This window comes from Notamacropus eugenii, chromosome 5 (assembly GCF_028372415.1).
Source record: "Notamacropus eugenii isolate mMacEug1 chromosome 5, mMacEug1.pri_v2, whole genome shotgun sequence".
NCBI classification, from domain to species: domain Eukaryota; kingdom Metazoa; phylum Chordata; class Mammalia; order Diprotodontia; family Macropodidae; genus Notamacropus; species Notamacropus eugenii.
The window spans coordinates 73,183,579-73,198,673 of record NC_092876.1 but is presented as its reverse complement, the minus strand read 5'-3'; the positions used below and the strand labels follow the sequence as shown (position 1 = coordinate 73,198,673).

At 43.1% G+C, this 15,095-nt stretch overlaps 1 protein-coding gene across 11 annotated transcripts in view; it reads left to right on the top strand.

Annotated features, from left to right (window-relative positions):
• The window catches only part of PHC2 (polyhomeotic homolog 2), a 148,477-nt gene that overhangs the window by 86,704 nt on the left and 46,678 nt on the right, over positions 1-15,095 (top strand). The window lies entirely within an intron of this gene.

The following is a 15,095-nucleotide window of genomic DNA, read 5'->3' as shown; positions in this document are numbered from 1 at the left end:
GGGAGGAAAGCTTGCTGTTCCTTCTGTACAGTGCACACGGTAGAGAGAAGCCTCTTGTCTTAAGATAGCTCAGTTATAGCTCTGCCCCTGGCTAGGCCCTCTCTGGCTAGGGGAGGGGGATGCCAGCACCCTGTTTTCAAAAGGCAAAAGGAGAATTAGAGGAGCCAGAGGAAGAACTCTTTGCTGTTCTTGGCTTGTAGACCCCTGTAAAGAGAGGAGGAGTGGAACATAGGAGCAGTCTTTGTCATCCCAGCTCAGATACTTAAGAGCCAGATGAATGAGGGCAAGACACCTAAGTCTTCTAAGTCTCAGTTTCTCTTTTGTAAAGTGGGAAGAATGCTGATCATGGGCTTGTTGGGGAAAGTACTTTTCAAACTTGACTAAGAGATAAAAACTATAGAGTCAGCAGATGTGGCACAGTAGGGAAATCACTGACTTCTGACCCTGCTGTCTAATAAATGCTTATGTAATCTTGGGCAATCCCTTCACCTCTCTGGGCCTCGATTTTCTCATCTGCAAAATGAAGAGATTGTACCACCTGATCTCTTCAATCTCTTCGGTCCAATTCAACAGTATTCATAAAGCAGCAACTCTGTGCCAGGTACCGTGCCTAGTGCTGGGCATGAGGAGAAGAATGAGCATAGTCATTACCCTGGAGGAGCTGACATTTAATGGGCAGAAACAACATGTACACAGATAAGTAAATACAAAAGCGTAAAGTAATTTCAGGGAGGGATTGCTAATCGTTGGAGAATCAGGAAGGGCCTCACGAAGGAAGGATGGCCTTTGAGAGAGAATGAGATCTGGCCACCTTGTGACAGTGTGCCATTGAGCTAAATGCAGGCACTCACATAAATATGGCTTCATCCAAAACATTTTTAGCAGTGATCTAGATAAAGATATAGATGCCATCCTTCCTGTAGGTGACACAAGGTTTTAATATGTTGAATGACAGAGTTGGGATCCCAGATCATCTCAGCAAGAGAGAATAATGAGTCAGAAGGAATAAGATAAAACCTAATTCTCTAGGCATTAAAGAAAAGTGTAGTATTTAGGTGCAAAAACCTGCTGTACCCATAGAGGATCGATGAGGGAGACCATTAAGTCACAGGGACTACAAACTCTCTTTGACGGCCCAAAAAGCTGATGTGGTCTTAGGGCACATTAACAAAAAGAGCATCCAGAACTTTTGACTGAGTCCAAGCTTTACAGAACAAATCCATTTATTAAGGGGATTTGTTCTGTGAAGTCTGGGTTCAGTCAAAGGGCTGCACTTGAGGACCTAGAGCACCACATGTGGTCTTGTGTTCCCTGTTCCTGGTCTAGAACAAGGGGGTGGTAATCGCAGTACCTTCTGCAGTGATTTGATCAGACACATTTATAATACTGTCTTCAATCCCAGGCCCCACCTTATGTAGGAGGGCCAGTGACATCCCCAGAGCTTGTTTGCAGGAAGGCAAAGAGAATCAGTCAATTGATAAACATTTATTAAGCTCCTATTATGTGCAAGATATTGTGCTAAGCACTGGATAGTGAAGGGATTCATGGCAGTCGTGTTCAGACATTTGGAGATTTGTCCTGTGGAAGCAGGCTCAGGCTCAGGCTGTGTAGCTCCAGAGTGCAGAACTAGGACTTGGCCTGAGGGGAGAGGAAAATCCACTGTGGCTCAATACGGGGAAGAGCTTCCTAAAAATTAGAACTGTCCAAACTGGGAATGAAGGGAAACGTTTGTGCCAGAAGGGGTCAAGCAAATGCCTTGGGCAGTAAGTTAGACTGGCAACTATTGAGAAGGAAATCCAGCCCATCATCCAAATGGTCCTCAGGACTGCCATTCACCCCCGTGATTGATCTAGGGGTTCTCTATATATCTGATCTAAGTGGGGGTGGGGAGACAGAGACAGGAGAGAAAGGGAGAAAGAGGGAGAGAAAAAATTCATTAAACATTCACAATGTGCCAGGTACTATACTAGAAACTAGTCCTTCAAAGAATATGTTCTGTCCTGAGACTGCTGAGGCTGTTTGTGCCATAAGGAACCTAGAGACAAATACAGAATGGCCCACCTTCTCCTTGAGACTCCTTCACATTGGTTCAGGTTGGTTCCACACTAGCCAGCAAGTTGCCCTCTATATACTCCACCCTAGCCCAGACATCCTAGCCAATACAGCTCTGGCTATGGACTTCCCAGGCTCTCGTTGATGCTAACCCATAGATCTGGGGGCCCCAGAACCTCCAAAATTGTTCTAGAGTTTATAGAGACAGTTGGGGGAGAGTCCCTGTTTCTCCATAGACCTTATTTAAGCAGAAAGGGTCAATGTAGCCATAAAGACTAAGGTCTGTGAGGTCAAGGGTCAGAAGGCTGACTGGGGAATACTATTTCAACTGTCCTCACTTAGCTTCGTCCTAGCACAGAGCACATCAGTCCCCACAGAGCTTTCTGTCAGCATCTATGAGGTAGAGAGGCACAAAGCCCCTTTCCTCATGGATTCAGACCAGTGGGTTTCTCATTGTTCTGACAACCACAATCCCCTCCCAACCCCCACCTCCCTTCCTTTTTTCTCATTCCTCCTTCAGAGCTCTATGGTCAGGACCCCCACCCCCACCTCTCCTCATCCATGGCCCTTTCCATCTTGAAAGATAGCTAGGGGAAGATTTGGATCTTCCCCTAGCTCAGGGGGAAGGGCTCAGACTTTTGGAACAAAGAGTGGACTGAATCAGGGAGGAAAGATGAGCCTTATAACCCCCTGGGAGGCAGCCTGGGGTCATGCTTGTCCTCAGCTCCACAGCCCCCGAGCATCCCATCCAACCTACGAATTGGGACAGAATTGAGGGATTAGGAAGTTGAAAGGGGGAGATGAATTGGAGGTGGGGGTGGCTTGGCCAGTCAGAGTTGGCCTTGAGCTGGCTGCTGCCCCAAGGAAAATCACCAGTGGGGGGCTATGGGGTAGCAGGGAGGAATGCGGTCTCCTAGGGGCTATTTCCTCCTAGAGTAGGCTTCAAGTCCCAGCTGGGGCTGTTCCCATTGACAGCTGTTTAGGGGCAAAGCCCCTCCTCCGTGGCAAGTTCCCTGCTGCTCTCATCCTGTCACCTTGGCAACCAGGCTTCTTTAGGCCTTACAAACAGAAAAGGCCCCCTCTGCCTTGAAAAGCTTTGAGGAGGGAGCAGAGCCTGGGGGCTTGGCTTTAGGGAGGGAGCAAGGGAGGGAGGGAAGGTGGGGAGAGCTGGCTTTGCCTGGCTTAAATCTGTGAGCCCTGAGCCAGCAGGATACTCCTGGCCTTGGCCTCCCAGAAAGCTAAGCCAAGCTTGACACCTGGTACTGAGCCCCAAAGGAGAGGGGTCCAAACAAGGACAGACTTGAAACCTCAGGTGTAGTGATACTTTAAGGACAACCTCTCTACTGATGCCTCATCTTCCACTTCTACCTAGAGGCCAGGGCTTACTTAGAGCGTGAGAGGCAATGATAGGAGAGAGGAGGGGGTTGGTGATATCAGCCCCGGAGGGTCATTGAGAATCAAAGGCTGTTTTCACCCACTGTTTCCCAAGATCCCTAGCAAACTCTTTGTTCTGCCTTCTGCCACCACTCCTCCCCTCCCCCTCCCCTTTTTGCTCCTGTTCTTCATGCCTACTCCATCCTCAGTAGAGCAGAAGGCACTATCTGTTCATAACAATTACTATATAGTTGCCTTGTTTCAGAGTAGTTCAGAAGTAGTTGCATATCAGTGGGAAAAAATATCTGCTGGTGATTGGCTGAACAATTTGGGATTGGGAGGTGCCACATTCTTTTCTACAAATAGCCATTGTTGATTGATTGATTGATTGATTGATTGATTGGAGTAAAGATGCCATTACATGAAATTGAATAGAGAAATGGATATCATTGCCTCTAGAAAGCCCAGGTAGAAAAAGAATATAGGAATGGATCTTTTTGGGTTATGTGAGAGGATCGCTCTTTGGTCCATTACCCATTATACTGAATATAGTCTTCCCATACTATTGAATGGATGGAGTCACTGAACAGTTTCATTTAAAAATGTTCATGGGTGGTCATTTCAACTACCCCTCCCCACAAGACCACACATCTAAGAGTTTTTCCTTTAATTTAAAATTTAATTTAAAAAAAAACCTTCAAAGATGGAGCAGCATTGCTAAGAGGAGTGCGTCTACTGTTTAACATCCCTCTCTGCCATGATGCACACACATACATCCCCACACTGACACACATTTTACTTGACATTGGTGATCATCCAATTTCCTTTGGAAATTCGTTCTACTTCTGACTTCCTTAACACTGTATTCATTCTGTTTCCTTAACTTTTTTTCTCCTTTTCTCTTTTCTTTTTCTTCTCCTTTCTGTGAGTTCTCCACAAAATCCAGCTCTAGGCTCTCTCCTTTTCTTCCTGTAACATTAACTGCTCACATGGTTTTAGCGACCTACCACCTGTATCCAGATGGTTCTGATCTGCCACATCAGCCTGTTTGATCTCTTCCCTGCTTCCACTCCCAAATCTCTAGCTATCTCTAGGATAGCAGCACCAGGAAATCTGTCATAACCATATCTGAATTTTGAAATGTTTTTGTGTGAGTTTACAGTTTTCTTCCCCAAAGGACCTATCCCCTGATTTCTTCATTGCTGCTGTTGACCTGAAAACTTGGTTAAAGAAAAGGCAACAGGCTAAATGCATACATTGTATGATTTAATTAATTAATTAATCAATTCCCTATTAAAGAAAACTGTAACATAATGCATTATGGAGCTAGAAATGTTTTGGCTACCGATACAAAGAATTGGGCAGCCTTAAATATGTTTTTAGGACAAAGAAGTATTCTGTGTCCTTCAGATTTATGATCTCCATGAGTGATTAACTAGACCATTAGAAAGGAATTTCTTAATTGCATAGGTTGTAAATACAATAAGATAACAGAGTTTGACAAAGTTTCACATAGAAATTATGACCCAAGATGTCTGTGTTTTCTTTACCATTAACATGCCATAACATAGTATATGTGTACAAATATTAAGATATGGAAAACGTCCCATTATTCAAGATAGTGTCTTAGGTTAAAGGTCTCTTAAGGAATGTTAAGTCAGCCCTGGCTGGCTTTTGTTGACATAGGAAGAGGCATTCTCTGAGTTTGCTTCAGAGAGAACAAAGAGATTATTCTAAAATTTTATATTAAACATTATCACTGCCAACACCCCTCTCCATTCCAGATTTCCCATTTGCTCTCAACCTTAAAATCTCACAGTTAGAAGGAACCTCAGAGGCCACCTAGTAGAGCATATACCTGAATAAGAATCTCTCCTACAATATATTGGATAGGAGATATCCAACCTTTGCTTGAAGACCTCTAGTGAGGGTGAGTGCACATCCCTGCAGGGCAGCCCATTCTATTTTGTGTTGCTCCAGTGGTTTATTGTCCTTTGCTTCTTTATCCTACTTTCAATTCATCATCAAGTCTAAATAATACTCTGTATAAGTGCTCATATCTAGCCCATTCTTTGTCTTTCCACAGCCATCACTATAGTCTTGGCTCCCTTAATTATATGCCTGGATGATTACAATAAACTCCTTCTGAATGATTATAGCTTGGTCACTAAGCAATCAATCTCTTTGTGACTTAGTTTTCTCTTCTGAAAAATGGGGAAGATAATAGTTCATATCTAGTAGTACTGAAAGGTTTCTATGCAATTGCTTTGATGGTTATTTCACGGTAGTGCAGATAAGTAATATCTTAAATTTCTTTCCTGACAAAGGGCTCTACCCAAAGTAGATGTTCTGTACTGCACTGCCATTTGAGTGCCTGATTCATGGAGTACAAAAATATGGCCTAGTGGATGTGCTTATCCCTCAGTAAATCACCATCTGTAGCTGGAGACAGTGAAGCAATAGAAATATAACTATTCCTAAAACATTTTCAACTGCAGAATGACTAGTACTAGGCGACTCTAGTTTCATAGCTAGCTTTCTTCCAAAAAATTAGCCCTCAGACAAACCTACTTCCTGTCCCAGGCTGCCTAGACAATACAGTGCAGTCCAGCAAGTTTAGAGAAGATACAGTCCCTGCCCTCATGAATCTTACAGTCTAGTTGGAGCTATTACACATACTCAATCACTATACTCTATGAATAATGATAGCAGTTTTTATATAATGTTTTAAAGTTTGCAAAGCACTTTACGCATGATCTTGTGGCCAGAGCTTTTAGTATGCTCATTTTACAGATGAGAAAATTGAAGCTCACTCCATTAATACATAGCAGATAGAGCACTGGACCTGGCTTCAGGAACACCTAACTTCAAGTCCTGCCTCAGACACTTAGCAACCATGCGATGCTGGGCAAGTCACTTAGTTTCCTCATCTATAAAATGGAGTGATGATGACACCTACTTTCCAGAATTGTTGTGAGGATTAATTTAGATAATATTGGTAATGTACTCGGCAAACCTTAAAGCACCATTTTTGTTGTTGTTATTATAATTACCAATAATAAAAATCTGAGATAGGATTCAAACCCAAGTTTTCCTGACTTTGTCCAGAATCTTACCCACTAATCCACATGATAACTCCATTAGAGAAAGTCAGAACAAAGTACGATGTGAAGTCAATTCTGACCAATCAAAATAAAAGAAGGCCTTTTGTAGGAGGTAATATCTGAATTGGACCTCACAGGATGATAGCAATTAACAAGTAGAAGGAGGAAAGAGGATGAAGGGAGATAAGAGGGCAGACCCTCCAAGCACAGGAAGCAGTGGTAACAAAGATACAGAGGCCAGAAACTGCAAAGCACACTTAGGAACCTGGAGTGGTTCAGCCAAAATACAGTGTGTCTTAGAGTGAGATAAAGGATGATACAAGATAAGAATGGAAAGGGACAATGAACCCAGATTGGATATAGGTATACTGAATGACAGGGAAAGGAGGGAATTTGAACTTTACTTGAGAATATGGAACCATGGAAGACTTTAGAATAGAAGGTTGACATTGCAAGATTTATGCATAAAGAAAATCTGGCAGTAGTGTGATGGTTTCACACGGAGGAAAGCATGGAAGACTAAGGAGTCTATTGCTGAAGCCCAGGCAGTTAGAGAGTAATGGGAAAAACCTGTTTTAGGTGCTGGTACTGGGAACAGAGAGAAGGGGACAAATGTAAGAGTTACAGCAGAGGGAGAAGAAATAGACATTGGTAATGGATAAGCGCGATATGAAGAATATGGGAAACAGAGAATCATAGGTAAGCCTAAAGTGTCAAACATAGGAGACTTAATTAATGGTGTTGCTGCTGATAGAAATGATGAAATCAGAGGACTAGGATTTGCAGTAGGGTGAGGACAAGTAGATACCAAAGGCATATTTGGACATAGTGCATTGAAAGTGCCTCTGGGAATGACAGGTAGAAATGTATGATAGTTAACAAATGTTTATTAAGCAGGTACCATGTGCTAGGAACTCTACTTAGGCAGCTGGAAGTATAGGTCTGGAGCTTTAGAGAGAGGTCAGGGCTAGAGATAGATTTAGGGGTCATCTGTGTAGAGGTAATAGTTGAAGCCATAGCAGTGAATAAGATTGCCAAGAGAGAGAGAATACAGAAAGAAGAAAAGAGTGCCAAGGACAGACCTTTAGGATGAGGAGCTGACAAAAAGAGAAAAAAATCCTGCACAGGTAGGATGGTAACCACAATCATGTGGTACCTCATAAGACAAGGGAGAAGAAAGCATTCAGAATACGGGGAGGATGAGCAGTGTTAAGTGTTACAGAGAGATCTAAGAAGTTGAGGACTGAAAAAAGGTCACTGGTAATTAAGATGACCTTGAAGGGAACTGTTTCATGGGACAAGCTATGGGACAAGTGAGCAAGTAGAAGCATCAAAAGTGTAGCCATTTTTTTTTCAGTGAGGAGGAAAAGATTGAGGATGCATAAAAGAGGTGATAACCCTAAAAGAGGCAGGAGAAAACAGAATCCAGGGTGAAGGCAGAGAGAGAAACTTTAGCAATAACTAGGGGTACCACTTCTACTGAGATAAAAGGGAAAGACGAGATTAATAGATTATGCCAAAGTTCTTGGGTGGCCTCAACATTCTCTCTGAAGAAAAGGGCTAACTAATCTACCATATATAGTAGGGAGCACTGTGGTTGGGTGCATGAAAAGAGACGGAAAGATTTGGAATATTGGATTTGGGGAATAAGATAAGGAATCAAGAAGTACAAAGTAGAAGGATTGCCAGGATGTAGTCAGGGTCCAGCTGAAGTTGCACACCATAAATAAGACTGGAGTGAGGGAAGCTCAGAGAACTACAGAATCTCACAGTTTAAAGGAACCTCCATGGTCATCTACTCTGATATGTAACTAATCTCTTCTCTGGGCTAACCATCTTATTTCTTCAATCTATGCTAGTATGAGAAGGGGACAGAACTATAATTTCCTGCATTTCCGGGGAGATGGTTCTCAGGTATGTTATTAACTATATAAAAAGCTAAGGATCAAACAGTTGATCACAACTGATGGCTTAGTAATCTCTATCCCAGTGTATGTTGGGAACTAAGGGAATAAAGCATGACTTTTCCAGGTCATACCACACCAATCTCATTCCTTTTTTTGGTAGGGTTACTAAATTTGTAGGTCAGGAGTTGCCACAGACATAGTATAACTAGACTTTATCAAAGCATTTTTGTGGATTACATGAAGAGATTTGGATGAGATAATAATTCAGTTAGGTAGATTTGAAATAAGTTGAGTGGTCAGACCCAAAGTGCACCCCAGGGAGATGTGTTTGGTCCTCCACTGCTTAATCAGTGACTTGAATAAATGCTGTGATGGCATGCTGATTCAGTTTGAAAATGATACAGAATGGGGACTGAGAGCTAGTGCACCGAGTGACAGTCAGGATCCAAAAGACCTTGACAGGCTAGATCACTGGTCCGAATCAAATAAGATGAAATGGTATAGGGATAAATATGTCTCATACTTGGGTTTTTTGAAAAAGCAACTTCACAAGTAAAAAAAAAGGATTAGGCAGTTCATCTGTGCATTTTATAAATTAAATGCAAACTCAAAATGAGTCAGCATTCTGATAAGGATAGCCAGAGAAGCTAACACAGTCTTGGGTTGTGCTAGTTGGATGTCCAGGACTAGGGAGGAGATGGGCCCACTTGTGTGAATTTGATCTTGGCCAGATTACATGGGGAGCACTGTACTCGGCTCTGGGTACCACATTTTAGAAAGAGTATCGATAAGATGGAGTTTTCAGAGGAAAACTAGATGACAAAGGGCCTTGAGGTTATGCCATAAAAGAATGGCCTGAAGGAACTGGGGCATTTTAGCCAGGGGTGGAGAGGCATTCAATAGGAAGTGCTAACTGTTGAAAGAGTTGTTGCGCGGAAGAGGAATTGGGCTTGTTCCACTTGGCCCCAGAGGGCAAAAGCAAGAGCTGCAGAACGGCAGCTTTGAACCTGATGGAAGAGCAATTCTTAACACGAAGAGCTGGTCCCACAGTGGAGTGCATTGCTTAGGATGCCGATTGGCCTTCCCTGGAGGCCTTCAGACAAAGCCTGGATAACCATGAGTTGGGTGTGGTGTGACAAGGCTTCCTGGGTGATAGAGAATAGACTCTAGCTGCCTATGTCTATTTGACAGACAGCACCAGGCCTTGCAAATAGGGTAAGTGTGGACAAAGTTGGGGCCATATTGGGGTGAAATGTGACTGTCAGTCCCCCTAGGTCAAGGGAGCAATCTGACTTAAATCTGTAGGATGTAGGAATGCTACAGAAAGAAGTGGAAGTATTCTCTTAGGGACAAAGTGAGTGACTCAGCAAACACTTAGTAAGCACTTACTATGTGCCAGGCATTGTGTTAAGATCTAGGGCAAAAAAAAAACCAAAAAAAAAACCAGTCCCAAGCTGAAGGAGCTCACTTTCTAATGAGGGAGACAAGTACATAAATAACTAGGTAAGTGTAAGATTTGTATAGAACAAATGCAAAGCCATCTCAGAGAGAAAGCCACTAACAGCTGCAGGGGGATAAGGGGTGGAGAGGAGGAACGGAAAAGCCATCTGAGGAAGGTGGGATTTGAGCTGAGTCTTCAAGGAAGTTCCGAGATGGAGAGGAGGGAGGAGAGCTTTGCAGGCATGGGGGCCAGATGGTATACAGTTACAAAGCTGAAGAAGAAATGTTGTGTGCAAAGAACCAACCAGGAGGACACTATAGCTGGACTGTAACATTTCTTTCCATGGGGGCAAAGTGTGAGATGACTAGAGTGGTGGGAAGGGCTGGGGGATGAAGGACTTGAATTGCTAGAGGATTATATGTTTGGTGCTGGGAGGTAATAGGGAGCCATTAGAGTTAGAGGGGGTGAAGCAGTCAGACCTGTGCTTTAGGAAAACTACTTTTCAACAGTCATTGAGGGACATGAAAATAATGGTACAGATCTGGACATTTTCACTTTGCATGACAGGACATGCCACATTTAACAGCAGTCAGAGCTGTGGTCTTGGTGTGGAGCCCACTCAGCTGCCTTCATTACATGCTCTAAACTCTCCCTTCTCCCTCTGCCACCCCCCTCCCAGCTATGAAAAAGAAAAAGAACTAGCTTCTTTCACATTCATAGAACCACAGACTCTCAGTTGAAAGGGCTCTCCCATGTTATCTCACCCCTCCTGGAGCGGGAATGCCCATTCCGATATCCCAAAAAAGAGATTTCTGGTCTTGTCTTCAAAACCACCAGGGACAGGGAGCTCACTACATCCTGGGGCAGTCCATACCACTTTGGGCAGCTCTAATTTTTAGGGAGTTTGTCTTTATGGGTATCCAAAATGTACCAACCTGACTTCCATCAGTAGCTCCAAGTTCTGCCCTCTGCAGCCAAGAGGAAAAGGCTCAGCATGCCTGTTCCAGATACTTGAAGGCAGTCATCATGGCCCTTCCCCCTCCCTCAAGGGCTTCCTTTAGGCTTCCTTGCTCTAAGCTAAACATATCCTAGTTCTTTCAATTGATCTTTGTCTGGACTGGCCTTTCACCCATTCTGGTACCCCTGTGACCTTGTCCCAATTTATCAATATCCTTTAAAAATCTGTTGCCCAGGGCTAAATACAGTACTCAAGATACCATCTAACCAAAGAAGAATATAGTGGGATCATTATCTCCATAGATCTTAATACCGTTTCTCTACTAATGCAGTTTTAGATCACATTAGATTTTTTTTTTTGGCTGCCAAATCAAACTGTCCTTAGCTTTATGTCATCAGCAGATTTGATAACTATTTGATACCTGTCTTCATCCAAGTCACTGATTAAAAATGCTGCACAGCTAAGAGCCAAGGACAGATCACTAAAAGTAGTAAGCTAGACAACTCCCTCCAGGATGACATCAGACTCTTCAGCAAACTCTTTGGGTCCAGGAATTCAGTCGATTCTGAATTGTCCTAATTAATTGTTCCATCATCTAGCCCCCATCTCTTCAGTCTCTTCACAGCAATAGCAGTAGAAACTTTATTAAATGCTTTGTTGAAACTTGGGTTGTTTATTCCCATAATCTCCTGGTATAGTAAAAGGAAGCAAAGTCAGTGTGGCATTCTTTGCTTGCTCTCATCAGTGTGATGTTCTTCCCACTAATGCCCATCATAGCCCTTTACATCTCCTTTGCTCTTGTGGTTCCTAACTGTGTTTTTTCATACATAGAAAATCTACCCAGTGTCCTGGAGTTCTTTCTGTTGTTTTACTTGTTTCCTGGGGATACTGATGTGATATCCAGCCTATTCATCTGCTCTCCTGTTCTTGTTCAGTGACTGATCCACCTCCTTTTCTCAGTGTACACACCCTCCCCAAGGTGTCTCATCCTGCTTCTTGGGCACAAACCATCCTTACGAAGGTGATTTACCATCTTTCCATGACCTCTGGAGTCACTTTAATTCTTTACAGGGATCATGTAGCTACAGAGCATGACAAGGAAAAAAAACTGATGTTAGAGAGATGGGCTTTTGTAGCAGCAATTTGAAATCTCAAATGTGATCCAGCGTCAGCTCAATTCTGAGCCCGGCTCATTGTCCATTTGCATTGGCTGACTGATACATACATATGGTTGGACTCATTTGACAGGTTGCCCATCTAGCTTTGTGTCATAATCTAGGCAATAATGCATTTTTTGCCTACTTTCTTTTTCCAGTTTGGATGGATGACTTTCTTTTGCATTACAGTGGATTTATCTAAGAAGGCTTTGTAGGGTTCTAGATCTTGATAGAGTGAGTACATTGTCATCTGTAAATAGGAGCATTTAAAGAACCTTAGCATCAGTAGGGAATCATTCTTTTTTGTGACAGTACAGAGAATGGGGCTCTGGAAGTTGAAGAGGCCACAGCATCAGATGTATCATGGAGGAGATGCTTCTGCCTTGGGGATAGAGGGATTGCCCTATGGAAGACAAGTGAGTCGAACTAGAGGCTGAGGCTGTGTCACTGTCACCTCCATCAGGAGGCACTGCTCATCAGAATACTCAGATATCAGGAATACAACTGGTGTATCATTGATCAGACTTAGAGTGTCTTGAATGTAGACAGAAGCTGGGTGTGGTAGTGAATTCCAAATACTAAGGAAACTAAGGCTGATGTCTTGAGTTCTAGTTTTCTGAACTACAGAGGGCTATGCCAGTCTAGTGTCTACACCATTTGGCAACAGCATGGTAAGTCCCTGGGAAAGGGCAGCAGGTTGCATAAGGAGGGGCAATCCAGATAGGTCAAAGCTCTTGTGCCAGTTAGTAGTGAGGTAAGGCCCATGAGCAGCCCCTGTATTTCTAGGCTGGGCAAGATAAAGAGGCACCCAGTCTTTTAGAAAAAGACAGACCAAAACTGACAAAGACAGAGACAGAAAGGAGGGAGGGAGAGATAGAATGAGAGAGAGACTAGGTCAGCTAGGTGAAGTTGTTAGCAGTAATGAGACTCCAGGGTCTTTCGCTTCTTTTGTCTTTAGTGTGGTGAGTGTGAGATCCTTCACAAGATTGTCTGTTGTCCTGAGATTATGGTTTCTGCTGTTCCAGAGTCTCTTGGAATGCAGTGTATGTCAGAATCAGGGAGCTGTGCCATGATGAAGCTGTTCTTAAAATCTATCCTAGAACTAACTGTTTTTCTGATCATATCGGCTGAACTTTCTCTTAAGCCTACATCCCCAGAGAAGGGCTGCCCAACAAAAGGCACTGGAACATAAAAAATGTGCCACCGTAGCACTTAATGTCTGGTTATAGCACAGCAACCTAGTATACCAAGTAAGGAGAGGCTGCAGGTGCTTGTCAATTCTGCCCCCACTCAATTTATAGAAAGACAAAATTGCTTGGATTTTAGAGAGGGTGGTACTGTCAGTACTGAGAGAAGAGGATGTGGGGTGTGGAAAAAAGAGCAAAAGTGGCATTTCAGGAGTGTCCCTATAAGAGATGCCCTGGGGCTACTCCTGTCCTGCTGGGGCTGTGGGGAACAGCTGGACTTAATGAGGAGCTGGCTGCACTAACACTTAGTAGAATGAGGAAGGGCCATAACACTCCCAAGAAAAGACTATTGTCTCAAGCAGAGGCTTTTCAAAAGATAAGCCATCAGCTTGCTGACACCCATTGTTTTCCTTCTTGCTATGTTTTCTCTGACTTTCTCCTTGCAACTGACGTGGCTCTGACCCAGAAATACTGGGTTTGGGAGGAATTTCTCCACGTTGTCCAATAGCGTATAATTTCCAGTGAGGTTGGGGGTTACCAAATAAATGATAACCAGGTCTTCCAGGTGAGATACAGCAAAGAGCCTTTTAGGGAAGCCTGCCTTTGATTCACATTTATCAATTACTAAATTCACCAGATCAGGCAGAACAAGGGATTGTGGTAGCCCCTTCTAGGCCCTAATTCAGGACTGTATCCATACCCCATTTGATCAGTTTAGGGAAGATTTAGCCTGTCTAGTGATTATTCACACATAATGGGGGCTAAGGGGAGTCTGTATAGCTCAGGGGAGTAAAAGTCCTGCTCTACACCTGTTTTCCAGTTTCAGAGGTCACCCAGACTCTTGGCCATCTAAGGATCAGATTATCCACCACTAACCGGCCACTTCACCAACCAGTCCTTAAGGCCCCTACTCCACAGCTGCTAATGTTTTGATTCTCAAAATTGAATTTGCAAATCACCAAATGTTCTGGATCCCAGCTAGAGCAGATTCAGGAGCCTCTGAAAATTTTAGGGACTTGTTTCCTAAAGAACAAATGTTCCTGTTGGTAGTGCTCATTGAAACAGTCCTCAAGAATGATCCAGGAGACCAAGTCCAGCAAACAGGGAGACATTATAAACTATTCCACCTAAATAGAAGTTGCTTCTTCCTCTTCCTAGTGGTGCTGAGGGTCTCTTGCCTGGTATTACATAATATAGCTATTGTTGCACTCCTAACACTGCCAAAAGCATTGCCTGGAGCGGACATATGCTGTATCAAACTAGGGCACTTTGCCAGTCCCTGAGCCAGAAAATCTTTTAGGATATTTATAGTGCTTTTTGAGGTAAAGAGGTGACCCCACATAGGCCAATCAACTTTAATTGATCTGGTTCCTGAGACCATCAGTTCTAACATCAGCTCTAGTCAGGCATGAGACTACTGGTCAGCAAGGGATTTCAGAAAAAAAACACATCAGAAAAAGGTTGGAGATAAGTCAAGCTGTGTTTATCTGGTCTTTCAGCATTCTCATCAGAGCCCCTGTTACTATTTTTCAGGAAGAAGAGAAGGGAATCATAGCTTTGCCATATCTATATAGCCACCTGAGGCTGCCTCCAATTGATACCTAACCTGCTGGACCAACTGGCAAGGGTAGTGATAAGTCAATGAATTGAACCTACAGGGGAGATATAATCTGAATAATACATGTGATGCCAATAAATGGAAGATGACCTTCCTGGCCTACTGTCATAACCTGTATGAGTACCAGGTCATCTGAGTTAGTTTGCATTTCCTTGGAATTTTTTCAGATTCATGATTCAGTATTTTAAAATTTTTTAATAGTTATTGATGTATTTTGTTTTCATATCACCTTTATTTCCATATATTTCCTCTCTGCTCCTTTGGCTTCCTTATAACAAAGGAAACCATTCCATATAA